Source organism: Lissotriton vulgaris, chromosome 5 (genome assembly GCF_964263255.1).
Source record: "Lissotriton vulgaris chromosome 5, aLisVul1.2, whole genome shotgun sequence".
NCBI lineage: Eukaryota > Metazoa > Chordata > Amphibia > Caudata > Salamandridae > Lissotriton > Lissotriton vulgaris.
Window position 1 is genome coordinate 1,448,329,239 of NC_141693.1, and position 19,346 is coordinate 1,448,348,584.

A 19,346-nucleotide genomic window follows, 5' to 3' on the forward strand; every position below is an offset into this window, starting at 1 on the left:
TCTGTGTCCTTTTTGCGTAAGCCTTGCTGACCCCTTCAATGGTGACGGTGTGTTCTTCACGTTATGGTGTTCCTGGGGCTGACATGGCATGTTGTCTTGTGGGGAGTTCAGACATTGCTGGTTGTTGGCCTGAGGTGTGTTGCTTTGGACAGGGAAGGCGGCCTTTGCTTCCACTGTATTTTCAAATGGTGGACACTGGGACCGTTGTCGGTACCAGGGCTCTGTTGATTTCAGTGATTGTCCGGACATGCTTTCTGAGTCGGTCAACGACGCACTCCTGGAGTCGACGTTATCGAGGAGATGCTCCTCTGGGTGCATCTTTTGAGTTATTGCTATGACGGGGCTGTTTGCTAGCCACGTATGTGCTTCCTTGGTTTGGTCTTGAGATGTTTGACTCTTCTCTGTTTTCTCCTGATCACGGATGGCTTGAGCGTATGCGTCTTGAGTTGTTCGAGGGTTGTTTACTGGCCACGTGTTTACTTCCTTGGTTTGGTCTTGGAGTATTTGACTCTTCTCTGTTTTCTCCAGATCACAAATGGCTTGAGCATATGTATCTTGAGTTGTTCTAGTGTACGTGCGTATCGGTTTCTGGGGATGACGTGGCTTGTCCCCTCGCCGGTGTTTGGTCCTTTCTTCATAATTGTTGAGTCGACTGTCGTCGGTCTCCTCTGTGCAATCTGTGTCTCTGCCTGATGGTTCTCCGGAGTAGACTGTGTGGTCTGTGTCTCTGCTCGATGGTTCTCCGGAGTAGTATGTTGGTTTCCGAATAGGACGTGACTTGTCCCCTCGCCGGTGTTTGTAGTGTTTGTTAAGACCATTGAGTAGACTGTCTTCGGCCTCCTCTGTGTGGTCCGTGTCACTGCTTGACATGTCTCCAGAGTAGTGTGTTGGGTGGCTTCTCGGCGGTATGTCAAACCGGTTGTCACGGTTCCTGGTCGTCCCAGTCTTTCGCACACCCTTATCCGTTGTCCTTTGTGTTGGTGACTCAGGGAGTTCCCTGTCACTTCGTCTTTCATGATGTCTTACTTCTAGTCCGCTTTCGCCCTCCCTCTCTCGGGTTTTGTTTGACTCCTGGGCTTTCCCTGTGGACATGGGGAATGTCTCCTTTCTTCTCTTTTTTTTGATTCCTGCTTCCCTGTCACTTTGTCTCTCATGGTGTCTTGCTTCTAGTCCGAATCCTGCTTCCCTGTCACTTTGTCTCTCATGGTGTCTTGCTTCTAGTCCGATTCCTGCTTCCCTGTCACTTTGTCTCTCATGGTGTCTTGCTTCTAGTCCGCTTACGCCCTCCCTCTCTCGGGTTTTGTTTGACTCCTGAGCTTTTCTCACGGACATGGGGAGTGTCTCCTTTCTTCTCTTTTTGTTTCCTGCTTCTTGATGGAATTCTTTGGACGCTTCCCTCGCTGTGACCCGCTCTCCAATTTCGGCTCTCCTGATGATCTCTTTTAGCGAGAACCGCCCTTGAATGATCTTGCGCTTGGTGTCGGGTTTCGAACAGCCTTCAATCACCCGCAGTCGGATTGCATCTTCATTTGTGAAGGTGTCGAAGTGGCAACATGTCACTAGACGTTGCAGTCGGGTAATAAAGCTTGGTAAGGGTTCTAATGGTTCCTGCCGTGCTGCGTTGAAAGCAATGCGTGCATGATCCACGTCTTCCTTCGCATAAAAATGAGCGAGCAGCGTCTCTCTGAGTCCCCTATATGTCTCTGTGTCTTTTGCTAGAAATGTTTTGATTAGACGTCGGCCTTCGTGACCCACCAGCTGAAGCAGTAGTAGTCGACGTCTGCTATCCCTCCACTCGCCGATCGTTGTGAGGAATTCGTCCACCGACTCCAGCCACTTGGACCATTCAGGACCTAAACAGTGAGCTCTGGTTGGTGCCACTGGAGGAGGTACTCCAATGCAGGGATTGGGTTTATGCGTGTCTTTCCTCATAGGCATGATGGTGTGGTACACAGGCTTCAGGTGGACGGACTTGATTTCTTGAGATCAGCTTAGTCGTCACTTGGTCGTTCGTGTTCGCTCACGATGGTGTAGTATGCAAGCTTCAGGTAAACGGACTTAATTTCTTGAGATCAGCTTGGTCGCCACTCAGCCGTTGGCGGTATGATTCTTTGTTTGTGGTTGTTGTGTTTGGTCGTTCGTGTTTGCTTGCACTGGTCGTGTGTGCTCATTAGGGCTTGTTCTCTTGTATTTGCCAAGGCATGTTGTGGTTTCCTCTAGTCTTCACCACTGGTTGTTTCCTGCGGTCACTTGTGCTTGTTCACTCTACCGTTGTTTTTACTTGTGCTTGTTTCCTCATTCTATCTCTTGTGTCTACGCAGTCTTGTTTTATTACTTGTTTGTCGTGCATTCATCAATGCTTGTCGTGTGTGTGTCAGTCTTGTTTCGTCATTTGCATCTTGCTTATTTCCTTCTTGCACTTGCCTGTGCTTGTTTCTTTGTTAGGCCTCTTGCCTTTGCTTATGTTTTCTGTTGACTTCAAGTATTGTATTTTCGCTTATTTTTCTTCTTGCACTTGCCTGTGCTTGTTTCTTTGGTAGGCCTCTTGCCTTTGCTCGTGCTTTTCTGTTGACTTCAAGAATTGTATATTCTCACACTTGTTGGCATATTCTACAACTGCCTGACTCTACCATGGCCGAAACGTACAGTCTAATGGGGGCCTATGGCTGGCGCCTGACTCTAAGATGGCCGCCGCTCGAGACAGACTCTGCTTGTATCTGCTCGAGATTTCTTCGTGTAAATGCTGAGTTCAAAGTCTCTGATTTATTTATTTTTGCTGGCTCATTATGTGGGAGCGCAAATGCTCAGGACTCACCCCAAACCTCTCTGGTGCTGTCGGCAGGCAGTCTCGAGTCCGGTCTTCACTTTCTCTTTTCGCGCTCTTTCTGAGCATCGCGCCGGAACCCCTGCAGGCTCTCAGGTGTCAGGTCACCCTCTGGAGGCACACAGGCAAACGGGCAATCACCCTCTGGAGGCACACAGGTAAGCGGGCAATGCCTCCGCTGTGCTGATCAGCAGGTTTGGGGCACGGGCAGCACTTTCTTTAGAGCAGCGCTAATCTTCGCGTTTTGTGCAGCATACGCGCGCACTGCTGGATGTGATCTTGGTTCCGAGCCCCCGCAGGCTATGCCGACACAGGCTGCAGGCTCACCGTGCTCGGCGGGCAGCTCCCTTCTTTTCTTCAGTTACTGGTCATTCAAGAAAGGCAGCATTCAGGCGCGGCGTGTGGGGCATTTCATCTTCACGCTCCTCACGCGTTGCGCTGACACAGGCTGCAGGCTCTCTGTTTTCTTGGCCGTCTACGGGCGGCAGGGGTCTTAGGCAGTGTGGGGCTTCAGTTACTATCCCACCCTCGTCGCCAGTGTCATGCCTTCCCCTCAATCATTACAGGAGCCGGAGAGTATGGTTCCATACTTCTTTATTCATTCATGTTCTATTCTTAACTGCCCCTCGATCTCCTGTCCCTCCCATTCCTGTTCCTGGTTCCCGGCTCCGCCCCCCCAACTACTAGACTGCATCACGACGTGACACTAGCTACCTTAGCATCCTGCAAACCCTGATTCCGCAGCCACACCCCCACAGCCCTCCCTCCTACTCACACGGCCACCTCCAAGCAGGAAATAATGAACCAGAGAAAGGAGAGACCCTGTCCTACCTTTCCAAATGTCATTGGACCCCTGGTGCTCTACTCCCTAAGGCAATCCGTAGATCCGGCTCCACAGGGACCACTGTCACCATGGTGCAGCAGGGGCAGAAGCACCAGGGCCCCCCGTGACCCGACAATTGCTCCCCTTTTGCACCTCAAAAGGAGGAGGCACCTCCTGCTTTCACCTATAAATCTCGCAGCAGTGCTAATTCTAAAGATTTACAAATATATTCTTGCCTCTTGTCTAGCAGATCTTATATGGCAAAGAGGGTACAAGTTCTTCTTTCAATTGTGCTCCTGTTACTCCATTAAAGTCCAGGACCTCTCGAATGTTGCTGCCTGATGCTCCATCGTCTTACCACAGATTACTCTCTAAACTCCACAGTCTTGTGCTTAGTAGTGCGGGTGAGGAGCAATGAGAAGAGGGGAGGACTAATCCTCCAAGCACGGTAGGCCCCGTGGCACTGAGCCCACAAGAGATGACCGGCAGGCCCTCACCTCCCTACTTAGATTGCACGCCCTGAATACCTATCAGCAGTGCTGGGGTATGCTGGAGCCTATCCCGCACCAGGGCAATCATAGTACAAGGTCTGTACTGCCTCCTGGTGCATGACACCCGCACCCATGCATGTTGCCCCCTTATCTCTGTGTCTTATGCAACCTAGCGTTCAGACCCCCCCACATACACACCATGTTCTTTCTGGGGAGCTCCATGCTTAGTGCTTCAGCAATAAAAGCACTACAACTACCACACATCTACAACATCACTATCCTAGGGCGGTCACTCCTGGATATTCGTTTCTACCACCTAATGGCCTCTGCAACTCTACCCCCGTCCCCACGCCTCATTGTACCATTTCACCATAGCACCTTATAATATGCCATGGTAACCACTTCCTGCATTGTATTCTATGGTCTCCACTCACAATCGCAGTCAGTAGCCCACCCCTCTCCCCAGGACTGATTTCAGCTCTTTCCCTGAACCAGGCAAAAGTTCAGAAATAATCCGTCCTCGTCAAGATGCAGTCATTGGTTCTGGCTGATCTCAAGAGCTGTTGGTGACCTAGGCATGCCAAGGTCACCTGTAAAATTGCCAACGTTATGAGTTAATACTAACACAAAATGTTCTGCATTATGCTGCAGAATTTGCCTTTTCTTTCTGCCTAATTTAGTTAGACCTAATGCATAATTTGGTCCTGGAAAGGCGGGGCCGACATCGGCCCCTCCGCACATATGGCCGGGTGCACCGGCCCCCACTCGCCCCCGGGTCACAAAGGGAACAAAGGCCAGGCAGGTTAGATCCAGCTTGGCCTGCGAGGGGTTAAAAGTGCAGCGCGGGAGTCGGCCTCTTTGACTCCTGCTCGCCACGGCCTGCCCCTTCCGGCCTCTAGGAGGCTGTAATTAATTTTCCCACCCACCATCCCCTAGAGCAGATGATTGCTATTGTGTGTTATGAAGGTTTTCATAATTTGGTTACAAGTGTTTATGTAGGACAAAGTGTCTAATTAATACGTTTTGTTCCTTAGCACTTTCTCCCGTTTTCAGGTCATCAAACGTCGTATTTATTATTATGCCTTGGTCAGGCGGTAAGGTCATGATTGGTGAGCAGTTAATTTAAGGTCCTTAGGGGGGCGGCGCCATTCTCGAATGGGGTCGCCCAAAGGGAGAGACAAGTGGTCTCTCATAGAACTCCAGGGGCAGGTACAGCCTGTTGGGTACATGGGTGTGGGGGAGACAGTCACGCTTTCTCTAGGCTCTTTGGCCACCCCGCACGTGCACAATGACGCCAGTAAACGGAGCAGAGATGCAAGGGCCCCCTTTAATGGAGTTAATGGAGCGTACGGGGTAACCGGGGGACCAAAGTACCCTCACGGTATGCGGGCCCTCTGCGCATGCGCACTTCGACAGAAGGACGTGGTTTAATAGGGCGTACGACGGTAAGCGGGTAGGGGATGTGCCCCACGGTAAATGGACCCTCCAGCGCACGTGCACACTCCGACAGGAGGGCGTGGTTAAATAGGGCGTTCCGAGGTAACCGGGGAGGGGATGTTGCCCTCCTGCGCACGCGCACACTCCGACAGGAGGGCGTGGTTAAATAGGGCGTTCTGGGTTAACCGAAGAGGGGATGTGCCCCCACGGTAAACGGGCCCTCCTGCGCATGCACACTCCTTCAGGAGGGGCGTGGTTTAGTGATAAGGATCTGACACCAGTTATTGACCTTGCCATAGGCCCAAATAAGTACGCAGAAAATGAACTATTGTATAATATGAATTGATATGTTAGTTTTTGATAGGAAATACCTTGTACTAGAAATATGTTAAGGTTAGCCATCTGAATACTTGTATATATCAATTGTAACATTTTCTGCGTAATTGTGTAAATACTGTTTATTTCAATTTTTTATTTATTTTGTATATTTTAAGAAATACCGCCGGGGGGTCGAAAGATCCCCCGCCTTCCAAAGAAACCCCTCTCATGTCCTGTTAATAATGTTATGTTGGTTAACGGAAGGGTGGGGGTCCTCCGGTAGTCCCTGGCCATATCCCCTAATGCATATTTTCAGTGGCCCTACTCATAGGTAATGTAAATGCTAACTCTGGGGCACTCACCATTTTAAATGCGGCAGTCCTGCCACTGCACCACCTGTTATGCACTCCTGAACTGCACCTATGTGTCATTGAAGTGAGCAGTGCTTGTAGACATTAACCCTAAATGAATGTCACAAAATACCTACAATCCAACACAGCTGTTAATTAGCTAAAAAAATGAATTTTCCTCGAGGCACTGCGAATTTAACATGACGGCTGGCCACAGCATTGCTGCTCACTTCCTAAGTTTTCACCTATCACTTCTAAGTTTAGAAAACATAGGACATAAATGAAATGCTAAATTAAATTGTGGATGAGAACCTAATTTCTAGGGATTTTTATTTGTCAATATTTTTGTCTCTTATGCAGTTTCTATAGTTCCACTATGTCTGCTGGTTTATATGTTGTGGCTCTGATCTCAAAAACAAATTCAGAAACAGGGCTTAGACATGGCATATAATTACAATTGGGCTTAAGTTCTGTGAAAGTAAGATTTGAAACAGGAGAACCGATATGTCAGCCTAAAATAAAATCATAGTATGAAGCACAATACTCGTACAGCATTACTGGCCTCCTTCTGCCTCCACTCCACTCCTTTTCTGCCTTTCTATGATACAATATTCTAATCCTCTTTTCTCTCTCATTCTTCTCCATTACATCCACGATCTAACACATTATGTCCTTACTTTTCATCAGATAGTACTTGCTTACAGTCGCTTCATTCCTCGCTCCTTCTCTTCCTTCACTCCTTTCACTTTTCCTTACCTCCTTCACTTCTCTTCATTACTTACATCACCTCAACCCCACTCTTCTTCTCCTCATACTCCCTGTCCTTCTCTTTCACCAATTCCTTCTTTTGTCTCCTTTCATTTTCTTTCTTCGCTAAACCTTTTCATACACAAACTACCTATCCCTCTCATTCTTACTTTCTATGTATTTTATACAGCTCTCATCCCATCTATTCACCATACCACATATTTACAACACACAAATACGCTACATACCACAGAATTCCACCTCACATAATTCAACAATTGCACAAAGACTGGGCCAGAGACCACCATTGGAACTACTAAAAATATATAATGCCAAATGTGTTAGTACTGCCACGTATGGGGCTGGGATATGGGGTCTTGCGAATGTGGATGAATTACAAAAAGTAGAAAACTCTTTTTTAAGATACTTACTTGGTGTACCGAAGAGTTCTTCCACATATGCCTGTCATTTAGAGTTGGGCATAGACTATATATCAGACACCATAAAAACCCAACCAGTAATGCTGTGGCGTCGAATTTGGGTAACTGAACAATGTCATCTAACAAGATCAATCATACAAGATATTCTGACACTTGATCATTGTGGCAAGATAAAATGGTTAACATATGTTAAAGCTTTATTAACAGACTTAGGATTTGAAAAAATTTTTGTAGATCCGCCAACGTTAACAGAGATCTCTAAGGCGGATTTAAAAAAAGCATGCCTGGCACATTTGGGACAGGTACGCCTGTTAAGAGAGATAGAGAAACCGTCTGTTCAACAGTGCTTATTAGCTCAGACTGTGTTTTCCATTGAACCTCATTTGATGTACAGATTAACTCAATTTGAAAAATTGTTGCTGACGCGCTTTAGATTTAATATGTTTCATTTAATGGTCTCTTTTCTCACCCAAAACGATTGATCATCAAAATCAACCCCATGCCCTTGTGATTCTGTCTCGATACAATCAACCATACATACAACTCTATTCGGTAAATTTTACACAATACCACGAAGGCGCTGGTTAATACCCATACTGAAAAACTGGGGCTTGCTCCAATGCCGTCCAGCATATCTGGCGCTCCAGTATCTTGAAGATGAAAAAATAGCAAAAGCAACGGTGCGCTTTTTTCTTGTTTGCCTAATCAAAGACTGATGAAGATACTGTAAAAACTGCATGTTAAGGTCATAATTTTATGAATTGAGATTTTTATACAAATTGTTTTTTATTGTATAGCATTAACCATATTTTAAACTTTAATCAATTTTTAAACTGTTAAAAATGTATAAAATGTATTACATGAACTTTTATGGTATTTCTACAACTTTGAAAAACCGAATAAAGTTGGTTTTGATTTGATTTGATTTGAATTCAACAACTAATAATTCCAATTCAAACCACATAATTCCCCTTCAAACAACATACATCCTTCACTTCAAACAAACATAAATAAAAAAAACAAAATCATTTACAATACCAAAAAAATCAAACTTCCACAACTGCGAGACCGATTAAATTGCAAATGCTTGTTTTTTTTGTTTTCTCATGTTATTTTCTTATATGCATGAAAAGGGGGGGCTCTTGGCCCCCCCGCCCGCATGGCGGCGCGGCGACCGCCTCCTCCTCCGTGCTTCTCGGTGGTGGGGCGTGCCCTCCTGGGCGCGCTCCCACCACCGATTGGTTGGCGCCCTCCCTGATCCGGATGGCATTGGAGGACATCCGGGTCAGGGGGGCGGGCCGCAGGAGGGGCTGGGTGGGGGGCGTAGCACCCCCCATCGGGCCCCTCATGGATAAAGAAGCGGGGAGCGCCCGGGAGACCCTCTTGTTCCCTGGACGCCCCCCCCACATCGTGTCGTGCCCCGCGCTCGGGGCTTCTTGTTTGTTATATTTCTCTTTATCCCCCTGCAGGTCAAGTTTGGCGGGACGACGGAGGACCATCGGAGCTGTATCGGGATTGAGCCGGAGCGACGATGGAGCCGCGAGAACCCCAGCTCCGACGGCCATGCACGGGGATATCTGGACATGCGACGGCCCAGTGAGGGCGTCGGAACACGGTGAGGAAGCGCTACATAGGGGCAGAGCAGTTGTGTGCAATGGGTGGGCGCCTGTGGTTTATGCCCGTCTTTGACATTGGCTGCATTCTAATACCTTCCCCGCGTGCTAGCGGCGCCAATTCAGTGGCCCAAGCAAGATCTTGACGCTCACCATGCCGTCATATCAACACATCCAGTCTGCTTCATACTCTGTACTGGTGCACCCTACGTTTTTAAGTTGAAGTTGGAGGGGGATTCTGTCTGATAAACCTTTCGGGTTCTTGGGTTTGTTATGCAAGTGTGATTTTAAAGTACCTAGTCAGCTGTGTATGAATTGCAGTTTAAAGGGGAGATTGCCTAATCAAAGACTGATGAAGATACTGTAAAAACTGCATGTTAAGGTCATAATTTTATGAATTGAGATTTTTATACAAATTGTTTTTTATTGTATAGCATTAACCATATTTTAAACTTTAATCAATTTTTAAACTGTTAAAAATGTATAAAATGTATTACATGAACTTTTATGGTATTTCTACAACTTTGAAAAACCGAATAAAGTTGGTTTTGATTTGATTTGATTTGAATTCAACAACTAATAATTCCAATTCAAACCACATAATTACCCTTCAAACAACATACATCTTTCACTTCAAACAAACATAAATAAAAAAACAAAATCATTTACAATGCCAAAAAAATCAAACTTCCACAACTGCGAGACCGATTAAATTGCAAATGCTTGTTTTTTTTGTTTTCTCATGTTATTTTCTTATATGCATTGGTTATGCTGTTAAGGAAAAGGCATAGACAGTTCTTTCGTAAGAGTATGTTTTATGCTGGCTCCCTCTATGGTAGGTGTGTTATGTTATTATTTTATGTTATTTCGTTTTGCTCTAACTGTTCTTTGTATATTTCTTAAATGCAACATTTACATTGTGAAGGAAAAGAAATATGCAGTATTTATTGTCTCTCTACCAGGTCCGTCTCGAGGCATTTCTGTGACGTGCCAGCGAGCGAGTTGGGCAGACGGTTGGAGGAGACTCGAGTCGAAGATTACTGTGTCGGCATCTCTGGGTGATTTCTTATTTCAATTAAACTTTGTTTAATCCTCTCCTTCGTACTCTGCTTATTCTCGCCCCCTACATACTGCTTTCTTGCTATGGACCCCAAAGAGGGCTTTTTGTTACTAAGGGCAGTTTTAAATGTATGGATAAATGACCTCCGTAATACACTCCATAAGGTACAACGAACAGCCTCCCAAAATAACAGACTGTCCGTGTACGTAAAGGACAGGTGGTCTCCCCACGACCCAATCCACGTACCATCCAAGGGTAGAATTCGGCCCCTCAATGTTTGTAAACATGCGTCGCTAGCACGTGAACGGAGACGGCGGGTTAGGATCTCAGCACTACCAATAGCCTCGCGCCGTGCACCCGGAAAAGGCGCAACCAGATGTAAAATGGGCGTGCGCGGTAGCCAACTGTGTGGCTATTGGTTAGCAGGCGTGTCTACGAGTAGAATGGTCGAATATGTTGTGCGCAGTACAATTTATTTTATGGAGCTGTTATTGTGTACAAAGTGCCTATTAGAACAGCTTCTGAGCACCTTCCACCGCAGACGAGAATGGTAGGCAGAGGAAGAAACTGAAAATGAGTGCCTAAGCAGGAGGGAAGTGCGACGGCTCTGTCAGGGAGATGGAGCGGCTTGAGCATAATATGAGCTGCGTCACCTGGTGAGTTTTGTTTATGGGGTACACCTGCGCGAAATCACGGCGCTGTCGCGATCAGGAAAGCGTCGTCCACCACATATTAGCTCTCTTCCCTCTCATAGTTGATGTAATTCATGAGTGCTGCTAGAGAGCCCCACATAACACTTAGGCTTGCTTACGCAGATCGACTTCTTACTTGCACGCACCACACACGTTCGTGACATCAGGTGAATCCAGTTGTGCACGAGTCGGACTGGCATGTAGGGCAGTTAGGCGGTGACGAAAGGGCTGGTCTGATAGCGGGGTTTTCGGCAGTTTGTGGGCCTGCTTTAAAGTCTGGTGGACTGGTTTTTACTGTGGATTACCTTGATATTAAATTAAATATTGCTTGCAGCCCAACTGGACGTAGTTTCTCATACCTTGCCAAGCACATATATAATGAGTTTTCAGCAGTACTAAACTGCCCTGTAACGCTATAACGAATGGGAGACTGGGTGGGGGTTGTAATAACTAAACTGGATTAGTGAGTAAATATTAAGTTTATTATAACAGCCGCACACCTAGTGCGGTGCGTAGGTAAGGCAAGAACAGGGCACAAGTCCTAAACAAGCATTTACAATGCAATGGTTTTGCCTTTGTTAAAGTTAGAGCTATTGGCATTGCTCTTGACATTATTTTTATTTATTTATTTTTAACCTAAATAAATGGCATTGTCATTTACAATGCCACTAGCTTTATCTCTCGCAAATGACACACACAAACACACAGAGCCCCCCCACACACACACAGAGCCCCCCACACACACAGCCACACAGAGCCCCCCACACACACAGCCACACAAAGCCCCCCCCACACACAGCCACACAAAGCTTCCTACACACACAGCCACACGAAGCTTCCCACACACACAGCCACACAGAGCCCTCCACACACACCCACACAGCACAAGCAGGCAACGGGCACACGGAGGCACAAGCAGGCAACAGGGGCACACGGAGGCACAAGCAGGCAATAGGGGCACACGGAGGCACAAGCAGGCAACGGGGGCACACGGAGGCACAAGCAGGCAACGGGGCACACGGAGGCACAAGCAGGCAACAGGGGCACACGGAGGCACAAGCAGGCAACAGGGACACACAGAGGCACAAGCAGGCAACAGGGACACACAGAGGCACAAGCAGGCAACAGGGACACACAGAGGCACAAGCAGGCAACAGGGGCACACGGAGGCACAAGCAGGCAGGCACAAGCAGGCAACAGGGGCACACGGAGGCACACGCAGGCAACAGGGGCACACGATTACTGGTGGCTGACATTATTTCATGAAGTCGACCCATCACTTGTTTTGCTTTCCTTAAACAGAACAGGGTAGGAATCGAGTTCCTGCACATTAAAATGCACATGGAGTATTCCAAGCTAGCAGAGAAATGGGGTGGACAGTGATATTATTCTGTGTCTTCTACCGTCAACAGAGGGGTGGCTATCTATTTGTTCTAGAAGTGATAAACATGGACCAGGAAGATTACTTCTGATAGATGTTTCATAAGCAAGAGCCCTATGAAACGGACAAGCAATGGCAACTGTGTAATGACGGGTAAAATGGATATCCTCAATGAACAGGGACAGAGCACATATTTTCGAATGTAGTTGGCTGACTTGATGGATAGCGTAGATATGATGGATGACTGGAGAGAACTGCATTGCACTGAAAGGGCTTATTCCTTTACCCTCTCCACCTACCCCCTACCCCTCCCCATGGCTCAATATAAGAAAAGACACAAGAAAAAAAGCTAAACCTAGCATCTTCTTTCAGCCAGTGGGGCTCTCCTGCAACTCCGGCAGCCGAGGCAGCGGTAGGGGGGCGGGAACGGGAGCCGAGGCAGCGGTAGGGGGGCGGGAACGGGTCCGGGGAGACACAGAGAGCGAGGCAGCGGTAGGGGGGCGGGAACAAGAGCCAAAACCTAAAAACAGCCTGTGCCAGGAGAGTAAACACAAGATGCTCCAATGCCATTAGGAAAAAGCTGAGAAGACTACAGCCTGCTCAACGTGGACTTCCTAGGGTCACAACCTGATAAATGCAAAATCATCAGAGAGGGAGAACATAAGAGAGACGGCACATGCAAAGGGGGAAGATCCACAACAGTGGGTGGTTTCATTCAGACCCTGCATTATCTGACGGAAGATACAGCTCCAGCGGATTCCTCACTACGATCCTCTCCAAGTGCCAGGTTGGATCCAAAGTCTTTCTATGCACTGCTCACCACTAGTTTGTGCCACACTGACATTATCAACAGTGCCGGACAAACAACTTATATGACGCAACACGGCTTTATATATGACCCCACCAGTGCTGTGACATCAGATCCACTCATTAATATTCTGCACCGTCGTAGAGGCAAAGACACAGGACAAGCAAATCAGCACTGCCATAGCCAACGTGTGTGACATTTGTACAGTGTGCTATTGGTTATGAGCCCCGCCCCCATGCGCATCGAAGACTGAAGAGCCTGAGGAGAGGACAGGGCGCTATACGCCCCCCTTCATCCGCCCCATCCCCCCCGCATCAACAGGAGCACAAACCCACCGTGCCTGTCCGAAGAGGCTGCGGAGGGCGAGGTGCGCCTTGAAGCCACCAGGCTCCATCCTGCTCCAGAGCCCCGACCCCATGCGCCTTGAAGCCTGAAGAGCCTGCGGAGAGGACGGGGCGCCATAAGGCTGTCAGCCCCAGAAGGAGATGTCATGTCAGGCCCGGAAATTACACAATAACGAGGCTCGCTGGAGATTAGGCTAATGAGAAAATCAAAACACAATTTAATTCCTGTCAGGAGCCGATCGTCTTTAAATGACTCCATGCTGCCTGCTGATTGCAAAGAAACCTGCCTCGGCGGCTGCTCTGCCCTATTAATAGCCGGGGGCCGGGGAGACACAGAGAGCGAGGCAGCGGTAGGGGGGCGGGAACGGGAGCCGAGGCAGCGGTAGGGGGGCGGGAACGGGGCCGGGGAGACACGGAGAGCGAGTTGTGTTATTGCTATCACTGGCACCATGTCAGGGGCAATGACTGGTGCAAGCTGCAGTGGCCTCCTAACGAGAGCCCTGGCACTTATTGTTTCACAAATTAAGCCCTGTCAAAACCAGGTTATGCTCAACCTGTAACTGAGAAGAAATACAGGTGAAAAGATGCAAAGTCTGAGGCCAAGTAAATGAGTACTCACTCCAGTGACTGAGATCAGAGGAGACAGTGGGGCAGAGTTTTAAAAGTGCTTTAAAAGTTCTGAGAGCTGAGCGCTTAACTAGAACCCAAAATAATTCCCAATTCTCTCAAGAGATGGCAAAACATATGCAGCTTCGGAAAACTGGAGGACAAAAATGTGTGATCGACTTTGGCTGATCACCCGGACCCTGCCAGCGCCCGGATACCCTCACGGATGACAAGCTGCGCTCTACAAATCGATTGACTGATTAATGATTAAAAAGTTCACCGGAATGTCAAAAGGCAAAAAATGGACGGTCACAAAACCATAATGGTCATGAATATTTCATCAGGTGCAAGAGGTATTCCATGTAAGAATGGATCAAACGGGGGACAACCTATGCAGAAACAGAAGCTGTGCATCAGTACATGTGTACAAACATTTAGACAACAAAGAGTCATCAAATCAAGTATGACTATGGGAGAACAGCTTCGACAGCCTTTCCTCGACTAGAGTTTCACAATGCAAAGGTGGAAATAATTGCGGACGATGCAAAAACTTTCAAACCTATAGAGCGAGCCATTGAGAGTGACAAATAACATGTATATTTATGAATGAATAAATAAATAACAGGACAATTGAAATTCAACTTGAAAAATACAGTAAAGCGCCTGGTTAAACCACCGGTGTGTCTCTGTGCTAGAAACGCTCTCAGTAAGGCAGTGGACACAGTCTAAGCGAGAAACGAGGCATTTCCCAGTAGGTTTCTACTAATGCTGGATAGCTGTGTATTGAGGGCACGTTTCTCCTACAAATTAGAAAAGGCCTGGTTGAGAATGGAGAAGCGTTTTTTTTTTCTTTACAGAGATTTATATAACGCAAACTTGACCGGGTATCAGGTATCAGAGCGCTTTACATAGCACCAGATGCGTTACATGAAGACACACGTTCATTATTTTTTTAGGCACGGGATGATTCAGTGATTTGCCCAGAATCACAGGTTGTTCATCGGCATTGCCGAGACTCGAACCGGGTTCTCCAGATTCGAGGTCGACCACCCTAGCCAACTCCTCCCCCAGTAATTGAAATATTATGCCCTTAGCTGAATGGCTGAGCTCTGTCCACGAGGTAAATAAGACATGTAAAATCAGCTCACTTTAGAAATAGAAGGGCTGAGAAGCCAATGGGGGCTGCCCCAAAGCCTCCTTCTGTATGTGTTGTGTGCGGACATGAGGTACACCGTTGAAACTATCAGCAGCCAGTCCTAAAAAGAGGAGACCTCAGCCTGGCGGTTCGGCGTAGGCTGCAGCGTATCCTTCATTCATTAAGTAATCCATGTTTGTTTTCAAGGCGAGAAAGGGTTCCTACCGACCCGGTGCGCACCGCAGGCTGGCTCCCGGCTCCTAAAGGGATGTGAGTCAGTAAGTGTCCTCCTAGGCCGGGTGAAAGGGGGAGGGGGAGTTTTAGCTCCCAGACCGAGTGAATCACTCTGCTCCGCAGGATGAAGATACAGTGATGTGGGAACAAGCATCAGATCAAGAGACACGCATAGGTCAAGATAGAAGCAGCAGTGCTTAATTTCAGCCGGTGGGGGGCACCAACGCTTATATATTCTCATCGAGGAGAATCACATAAAGGAGGAAGAGAAACCACGTCACAAAGGATCCTGCAATTGTGAGCTAAAGGGGCAGAGTGTCCGGAAGAGAATTAAAGGGAACTCCTTGTGTGCATTGAAGCCTGCATGACTCGCGTCGGCCGCGCGCTTCCGAGCAGAGTTCTGGGCTCCAGTATTCATTCATTTACAAATGAAGCACCGAGAAGCGGCTCGCACTGACTGACAGCCGGCAGGTACTTTACTGATGTTGTGCATTGAGGCCAACCACAAACAGAGGGGCCCAAAATCTGCAAAAATGAGCTCTGAAGGACATTTCAAAAGTGTCTCCTAAGTGTCACACAAATCTTTAAAGTGCGGCGTTCAAAGCCACTTCCACGCGCGATGCGACCGTCCCCAGGCTTCCAGCAGCCCTGGTACCTCGATGACTGCCCACAGGGCACGCATGCCATTCAATGGGCCTTATATTGTAATGTCACGTGTCTGAACACGTGACTCCTTCCGCTGTACGGTCAATGAAGAGGACGTGGCTTTGATTTGGGGCGTGCGTGCACTGGAGAATGCAGGGGCTCTAGCAGGGAAATGCGGGACCCCTGGGGGCGCTGCACTGCATGCCTGGACAGGGCACCCCACCAAGTGAAACACCTGGCTGGGTCCCTTCAAACACACACCAGCACACAGTGTGCTCCTGGTCACCTCCATAGAGCTGTTATCACTTTGACCCCCACAGCTTCTGAGTTCCGAACTGTTTGAGATTGGAGATATCAGACTTACACCTGCTGATTTTTCTTTGCCACAGCACTTGGAAAAGCGGAGCACAGGAGCTTGGAAACAAACCAGGTGTTTCCCCAGAGATAAACGTTGAATGCCCGTGCCATCCCGCACTTTTACACAGGTGAGTGGTGAAACACGTCAACAACCTATAGAGACGAAAGCATGGTTTGCTGCATAACGATTCCACCACACTCGGTTGCCGGGCTCTGTTTGCAAGCTCCTCGACTTTCAGTATTTCCTGAATAGGCGCTAGAATCCCCAGAGCATGGGTACAACGCACTTGGAAAAGCCTGTTAGGAAAAAAAGCTAAACCTAGCATCTTCTTTCAGCCAGTGGGGCTCTCCTGCAACTCCGGCAGCCGAAGCAGCGGTAGGGGGGGCGGGAACGGGAGCCGAGGCAGCGGTAGGGGGGTGGGAACGAGGCCGGGGAGACACAGAGAGCGAGGCAGCGGTAGAGGGGGCGGGAACGGGAGCCGAGGCAGCGGTAGGGGGGCGGGAACGGGGCCGGGGAGACACAGAGAGCGAGGCAGCGGTAGGGGGGCGGGAACGGGAGCCGGTAAAAAGCAAAAAATAAAAGCAAGCACTCACCTGGACTTCTTCAAGGTGCCTTCAATGGCGGACCAGATTCGGGGGCGTTCTCTGCTTTTGGCTGACGTAGCATGACGTCGCCAAAAGCCAAAAATTCTCGGGAACGCCCCCGAATCTGGTCCTGCATTGACAGACAGACGTGTCTTCCAATGGCTAGCCTCCATTTATGGAGCTAGCCAATAGAAGACGGGGCGGATTCCAAGCCCCATATACTATTCTCATTAGGTTTTTCTAGCGCATGCGTACTTCGTACGCATCGCTAGTCAAAACCTAAAAAAGAAGTGGGGGGACGCTGACGTCACAACAGGAAGTGACGTCACAAAATGTGTCTTGCTCCATCAGACTCATTGCCTCCTCTCGCTCACCCCTTAGATGCGATTTCATCAGTGAAGCCAGCGCGTGAGCCATGTTCTGAATGAGCTCCGATCTCGCCCCAGAGGCCAAAGAGTGAATGTGTGGCTCCATTTGCTCCGGTAATCGAGCTCCCGGTAAAATAAGTGGGGGGACGCCGTCTACCCGCGTGGTACCCCGACTCGAGCCCTGGGCAAGAATCATAATCACGACAGCTGGGTGTTGGACAGGGATGGATAGAAGGGTGGAATGTTGGGGGACCAATGGGAAGGGAGAGAACACAATGGGCACTCTCGCGCAGGAGAGCAGGGTTGTCACCGTTTTGCGCAGGAAGCACGAGAGGGTGCAGTAATGCAATACAACACATCTTCCTCTCTTGAATGTTTAACAAATAATTAACAAAATGTTATGTACATTAAGCAATAATGTATGTTTAACTATACACTTTCAGTCACAAACAAAATCCTCATAACGTTTGGGTTTATGTATGGTTCTCCCAAACCTTCCCATGACTCTGTGGGGAACAGAAACACTTTCAGTGTCAGAGTGAGAATCATTACAGGTTCTACCAAACCTACCACTGAAACCGTGACCGTCAGACATGACTTCAGAGTCAGAGTGTGAGTCACCGTTGCAACTCCGATAGGAAGTCGGGGCGCGAGAACTGACATCAACAGACTGGTCTGAAGAGTGACAACCAGCGGAGTCAGTGATGGGTGGAAAATCGTGTGCAATCTCATTTCTAGACATGGAACTATGCTCTAAACTTGTCCCATCAAAATCAACCCACAAATCTCTGCAGTAAGAGTTATGTTGAAGTTGATCACGTACATTGGCTTCATGATGACATCTGGCCAGTCTACTCATGTGCCACACTTTCCCATCACTAAGTCTGGCAGCATTGTTATAAAGTTTGTTGATGCGAAGAGGAGCGGTGAATCTACTTTCTCCTTTTCTCACTTTTTTTCTCCAAGCGAACTTTGACAAGGTCACTCACCTCGAATGAGTGTTCTTTGGCACCATGTTTGGAATTGTACCATGCTTCGTAGTTTTTTTGCGCCTTGATAATGTTGTTTCTGATGACGTCTGGTGACCATTCCAGTTGTTTGGAAGCTGGCATCCAACCTAGGTCAATACTCAGGGTCTGTCTCCTTCTCATGAGGACGAAAGGCGCAGTGCGGGTGCTGGCACAAGGGGAGATCCTGAAGGACCAGATGAGTCCGAACACTTCTTCTTCCCAGTTGAGGTTGGCATTTCTCGACAATTGTATGTGTCCTTTCAAGACACGATTCAAGCGCTCAGTGAGACCATTGCCTTCCGGATGGTATAATGAGGTGATGTGGTGGGTGATGCAATTTCTCTCAAGGAAAGATTTAAATGCTTCAGAAGAAAATTGGGAACCATTGTCGGTGAGAACATACTTGGGCAGCCCTTCGCTCAAGAACAGCTTGTCTAAGAAAGAAATGACTGTTGAGCTGTCTATTTCTGAGACAATTTCAATCTCAGGCCAATTGGAGAAGTGGTCTATGACTACCAAGATATACTTGATCTCTCCGTCGTGTCCTTCGATGGGTCCAGCGATGTCTAGGCCTAATTTCTCCCAAGCCATCATGGGAGGTTTGAGAGGGGAGAGGGGAACCTTGAATGTTTTAAGAGTGTTATCTGAATCGCAACATTTCACACAATTTCTTATTTTGATTTCAATTTGCTTGTCAATACCAGGACACCAATAACTGGTCCTGACCCTTTGCTTAGTCTTTGAAATTCCAAGATGACCAGTGTGGCACAGATTAAGAATTTTGTCTCCGAGTGTGATGGGGGCTATGGCTTTGCCAATCCTGTACAACACACCATTTTCACAACTGAGTTCATTTCTTATTTACCAATAAACCTTAGCATTTTCATGAAGGTGGCGTTTCTTAGGCCAAGAGGTGTTGACAAATCTGCAAATGTCTTGGAGTGTAGAATCACGAGACATGTGTTGCTCCCATTCATCCGCAGAGATTCCATCAAGGTCCGTGTTGAATAGCAGTGCTACCTTTTCATCATCTACTTGGGTATCCGTATTCTCGTTGTGTGGAAGAGGTAGTCTGCTC

General features: G+C 48.0%; 1 long non-coding RNA gene across 1 annotated transcript in view; it reads left to right on the forward strand.

Annotated features, from left to right (window-relative positions):
* Nucleotides 1-10,537: 10,537 nt before the first annotated feature.
* Nucleotides 10,538-19,346, forward strand: part of LOC147712723 (uncharacterized) — a 689,664-nt gene continuing 680,855 nt past the window's right edge. Inside the window, exon 1 of the long non-coding RNA XR_015296017.1 lies at nucleotides 10,538-10,759. This is a non-coding gene — a long non-coding RNA (uncharacterized LOC147712723). The remainder of the gene's footprint in view (nucleotides 10,760-19,346) is intronic.